Below are 6,460 nucleotides of genomic sequence, written 5' to 3'. Positions count from 1 at the left end.
ACAAGGAGGGGTCATTTTGGCCCCAAGGGTGATTTCATGCATTTGGTTCATTGTCTTGTTAAGAAAGACATTGAATAATCTACCAGGTCCTGCTCTAATTGATACAGAGTTTCTGTTTGAAATACCTAATCTTTGCTCTGTCTGGGTCTTTGTTTTGTTAAATTCACTGTTGAAAAACTCACTGCACCAGACATAATTGATATTTAGGGTGTGGATCACTCTTAGATAGAGTGAATTAAGCTTTAAGGTAGTGGCTAACTTTAAAGCACCCTGTGATAGTTCCTGGGCTCTGGCTAAATAGAGATTACTAATCTCCTAAATAGAGATTAGTAGAATTGGGAAGTTGAATTAAAATGATTTCTTCCTGTCCTCCTATTGTGGCCACCACTTATGTCTACCTGCTCCCATCAGAAGGAAGAAAATAATAAAGATCAAATAGAAATAAATTGAAGACTAACAAAATCATAGGGGAAAAAAATCAATAAAATTAAGACAGCTTTTTGAAATAATAAACATATTAGAAACCCTTAGCTAGACTTAGAAAAAAATAGAGAAGACTCAAAAAAATAAAATGAAAATGAAAGTGGAGACATCACAATACATGCCATAAGAATAAAAAGGATCAAAGAGACCATTGTGTAGCCAAGTTATGGAAACAGCCAAGATGCCCCAATACTGACGAATGGATCAAGAAAATGTGGTATCTATACACAATGGAATTTTATGCAGCCATGAAGAAGAATGAAATATTATCATTCGCTGGTAAATGAATGAAATTGGAGAACATCATTCTGAGTGAGGTTAGCCTGGCCCAAAAGACCAAAAATCGTATGTTTTCCCTCATATGCGGACATTAGATCAAGGGCAAACACAACAATGGGATTGGACTTTGATCACAAGATAAAAGCAAGAGCACACAAGGGAGATATGAGGATAGGTAAGACACCTAAAAAATTAGTTAGCATTTGTTGCCCTCAACGCAGAGAAACTAAAGCAGATACCTTAAAAGCAACTGAGGCCAATAGGAAAAGGAGACCAGGAACTAGAGAAAAGGTGAAATCAAAAAGAATTAACCTAGAAGGTAACACACATGCACAGGAAATTAATGTGAGTCAACTCCCTGTATAGCTATCCTTATCTCAACTAGCAAAAACCCTTGTTCCTTCCTATTATTGGAAGCAGGGAGTGAGGAGATGGGGGGGAGGAGGGGTGGAGTGGGTGGTAAGGGAGGGGGTGGGGGCAGGGGGGAGAAATGACCCAAGCATTGTATGCACATATGAATAAAAGAAAGAAAGAAAGAAAGAAAAGAAAAGAAAGACTATGCTAAAGAAAAGCTAAGAGAAAACATGGGACAGAGCGAGTCTAAGGAAAGAGACTTTAAAGAATAGAAAAAGAAGACTTTTAGAAGCAAAATTTTAAAGAATTATAAAGGAGGAAGGCCTTAAAGAAAAGATAGAGAAAAGAAACAGAGTAAAGAGAAGAGACTAATAGAGATAAGAAGCAATGAGACTGTTGTACGTCTCCACCAGAGCGCCCAACACACCTGGCCCCAACTTTCTGTCTGTCTGACTATCCTGTGTCCTTTCTGCATCTCTCCTCACCCCCAGTTAGCACCAGTTATGTCCAGTAGTAATAACCAGGAGCAAGAAAAAGCTTGCTTCAGGCTGGAAGCCTGGGTCAAGGGGTAAATAGCCTGGCTAGCAAGCACAAAGCCCTGAGTTCAGTTCCTACTACTGTTAAATTTTTTTTAAAGAATTGTTGTAATACATTTGTAATAATACTTACCAAAACGTCCCCATTTACAGAAATATACTCCTGTAACTAAAAAAAAAAGAAAAAAGAAAAGAGGAAAAGAAGAGAGTCATATAGACTAAAAAACAAAAGTACAATTCAAGTGGAGGTTTTGGGATAGGGGAGACAGACCTCACAAACATGAGGGGAAGGAAGGTGGTGATGAAAGTGGTGAAGAATGGTGGTAGGGGTTTATTCCCCAGACAATTTGTATTGTTAGTGTACAAAGTGAATTCAAGTGCATACTTTTTTCCTTCAGAAAATAAATTTGATTTTTTCACCAATTAAAAAAAAAAAGAGAGAGACCATTGTGAACAATTGTATGCCAACAAATCTGATATTCTAGAGAAAATAAATAAATTCCTAGAAAAATACAACCTACTAAGATTGAATCAGGAAGAAATAGCCTGAACAGAGTAAAAACAATTAAAGAAGTAATTAAATACTTCCCACCAAGAAAAAGTCTAGGCTCAGATGACTTTGAAACAGATGGCAGGGACCTCCCTCTGCTTGCAGCACTGTACAGTTAAAGCACCAAAAGTTACTGACAAGCCCTTATTGTAAACACCTTTCTGAAAATTCTTTTTCTGGGGAGATTAGGTCTCAATAGAGACTTTCTCTGAGTGGTCTTGCCTACCTTTGCTGAGCTAGTAATATGAAGAAAAGGAAGAGAAGAAGTAGCAGCAAGAAATAAGCTGCTACAACAGCCAGGAAATATTAAGCCTGATGCCAACAAATGACATTGGGAGCCACAGTTGGCCAAGTGACTCCCAGGAGGAGTGGCCTTCACTGATCACCTGGGGAAAATCTGACAGGAACAAGGATAATCAGAGAAGAAAAAGAAATGAAAGGTATTCAAATCATAAAAGAAGTAAAACTACCCCATTTGCAGATGGCATGATTCTATTCATAGAAAACATCAAAGGTTCGACAATAAACTGTTAGCATAATAAATGAATTCCGTAAAGCTGCAGGACACCAAATCAGCATACAAAAGGACAGTAGCATTTCTGTATACCAATAATGACCTAGCTGAAAAACAATCAAGAAACCAATACACTTAATATAGTATAAGAGCCAGATGTTATGTAGCATGCATGTGATCGCAGCACTCAGCTAGGGCAGGATGATCATGAGTTCAAGGCCAGCCCAGGTTACAAAGTAAGAAAAAAAAAAGAAAAAAAAAAAACTCCTTAGCAAGAAATGTGTTCAAGAAGATAAAAGACTGTACACTAAAAGTTGTAAAATATTAATGAAACAAATTGAGGATACACAGAAAAAAGGGAAAGATAGCCCATGTTCATGGAACAGAATTCATTTTTGGAAATGTTAGTGATTATAGTGATTAGTCAAAGTTCTCCAGAGTAACAAAACCACTAGGGTATGTAGATATACAAGAGGGACTTTATTAGGAAAAATCAGCTCACATGATTATGAAGGCCAAGAAGTTCTATGATAGGCAGTCTATAAGGTAGAGACAATGGAATGCCAGTAGCACAGTGCAGATCAAGTCTAAAGAACCAGGGAGGGGGTTGGTGTAATTCTCAGTCTGAGGTAGAATGCCTGAGATCCCATGGGATCCCTCCTGATATCAAAAGCCCATGGAAACTGGAGTTCTGGTCTTCAAGGACAAGAAAGGAAGAATGTATCCAAACTCTTAGAGATAGACACAAATTTGCCCTTTTTTTCTATTTTTGTTCTTTGCAAACCCATGGCTAATTGGATGGTGTCTGTCTTAAGTTTTCTCATCAAATTGGAGTAAAATAAGACATAAATAACAGAAGAAATTTATGGAATTCACAAATCTGGAAATTAAGTAGCACACTCCTAAATAACCAACCAAGAAATCAAAAGAGAAAATTAGATGGGTTAACATCTAAAAATCGATGAATGTAATATAATTTATAGATAAATTGCAAAAAGTATATGATCATCTCAAAAAAGGAATTTGACAAAACTCAACAGTCTTTCATGATTAAAAAGAAAATACACTCAACAAACTAAAACAGAGGAAACTTCTTTAATTTGATAAAGGCATCTGTGAAAAACCCACAAGTGGCCCCATACTTAATGGTGAATGACTTCCTTCTATGATCAAGAACAAGAAAAAGATACCTATCCCATCAAAGGTGATTCCCACTGTGGATGACCCCTTCCTCACCTCTGATTTACCTGTCAGCACAAGGACATCATTTCCTTCTTCCCGAAATTTATCTCTAGCTCCTTCTCCTTTCTAACATTACTCTAAATTTGTTTACTTTCGACGGTATGTTTATTAGCACTACAATGGAATTTGCAAAGTGTATGCTGCCAACAAAAATATGCCAGTAATAAAGAAATATGTGATTTAGTTCTCCTCCCTCAGTTCCTATTGTAAAGGTCTTTTTTAAATCTTAATTGAGCATATTTATTTATTGGAGGGTATTTACAGAATTTAACTTTATTACAGTCTTCTGACATTCTCCTTTAACATGCTGCTACATTGCTGACTAATCACTTTCAGTTGAAGGTTAGGAAAAAGTTTCTTAATTGCACAGGTACATGAATTCTGAAATATGAAAATTTCATTTGCACTTGCTTCACATCTGACAAAACTGCCAAAAATATAGCTTACGCTTAAAAAATATATTAGCTGCCAGTCTATGCAGTAATGAGGAGTTTGCTTTAACTTCTGACTGCCCTGGGTATATGTAAAGTATATAAAATCAAGTTGACATCACGCATGATCCAAGTGTTAACTGCTGTCAGATTGACTTTACTGCAGCATCTGCTCACATATAAACATTGTTTTGCCTTGTAATTCTAAGTCAAATTCATTAATGTTAAGTCATAAATATTAATAAATTTGAAGAAAAGCTAATTTTCAAAAACATTCCCTGTTTAATAGTAGTATTTGCAGGTAGTATAATTCAGAAAGATTTCAACCTTGGACCTGAGCTCAAATAGCAGCAAAACTCTGACACTGCTAAGCCACCAAATTACTGTGCTTACCAGTCAGGATATTTAGCTTCTATTTCTAATAAAAAGTTCACAGAACTGATGAAAACCCACAATAGTGAAGTTCACTGTTGATACTATTGGTTTAATAACACACAATAGATTAAAACCTTTTCTACAAGCTACCTGTTGAGAAATAATGTAATGAGTAACTATAGCCTTTGACACTTTACATTTTCACAATCTTTGTCAATTTGTCTAAGTAAGTCTTCCTCTTTACATTTGTTTACCATCATCAGTTACACACATCTTACGAGACGTACTTCATGCTGTAATGAATTGGTATTTTCATTTCATTGAAACTATTTTCTCCTGTAGTTATTCCACGCATACAACTCAGGAAGGTTAATTCTTCTCATGTCATACTCAGTATTGACTTGAATAAACAACTGAGTAGTATCAGTAACGTCTGCATAGTTATCATGAACAAAGGGAAAATGCTTGAAACAATTGGCCTTGATTTTTAATTGACTGTTGAGGTTGCTCCCAATATCCTCAACTCTTCAATAAACTATTTTTGCTGAGAAGTTGAAATTAAACCTACTTCCTCTGGATACATTTCTTCTGTTGCTATCACCAGGCCACATTCAGGGCAGATCATAATACTGGCTCTGTAATCTCCCACTAAAATTGCATCTGGATGGTTTGGACATGTGACTCTTGGAGAACATTCAAACAGCTGGTAGACCCCATCTCTGTGGCCACTGCAGTTCCATGCATAATTGCTCTGAACACAGCAAGAGATTGAGCTGGAAATGTCTTTTTTCTTGTAATTAACATGCAATTTGTGAAGTGTTACTTTGAGACCAAATGAATATGTTATTTCCTCAACAATACTTCATGGAATGGTTTTAAAAGTATATTGATGATAATTGTCTGAATCAAAAACATTACATTGAGAGTTACAAAATGATAAGCTTCTAATTGGGGGATTTTATTTATATTTATTAGCTGGCATTTGAAATGAAGAGCTTTTCCTTTTACAGAAATTTCAAGTTAACTTACAAAAGCTTTAAAATTAAGAAAGAAGGTATTAAGAACTTAGAACTAAAATAATAGAAAGCTAGACATAAGGAAATAGCATTGGAGGTTGTCCTGGTTTTCCATATTCTCTGGGTATGCTCTTTCAGTCACATGAGACTGTCATATTAGCCTTGAGGAAGTAAATAGTCAATAAATTTGGCTTTAGGTGGTAGAGTTCAGAGACATAGGGGTTCTGGACCTGACAACATAAGGCCTGGCCTGGTCCTCTTTAGAGTAAACTCAAGCTCACAGGCAAATAACAAATCCCTCGAGTCACACTGTGTTCACAAGCCTCGGCACTTCAAACAACCCAGGGTTAAACTGAGCAGAGTTTTATGCAACATCACACATTATAGGTCCTTCCAGTCTGGATCCAAATCCACACATGGATTCATGTGAAATAACACTAAGTCTCTAATTCACCTTCACTGTCATAATGTCTTGCTCGTCTGATTTTTCTCACTAGACTACAATCTTTTTGAGGACAGAAACTTTATCTCAGTCACCATTGTATTCTCATGGAATTAGCACATATTAGGATTATAATAGATCATATATGGACAAAATGAATAGAGATCATGGATTGATGAACAACAAAACACAAACAAACCCAGTACATTGAGGGAATATTAACAAGGACTTTGCAAGT

This window comes from Castor canadensis, chromosome 13 (genome assembly GCF_047511655.1).
Source record: "Castor canadensis chromosome 13, mCasCan1.hap1v2, whole genome shotgun sequence".
In the NCBI taxonomy this organism is placed as follows: Eukaryota; Metazoa; Chordata; class Mammalia; order Rodentia; family Castoridae; genus Castor; species Castor canadensis.
This window is presented reverse-complemented; position numbering follows the sequence as displayed.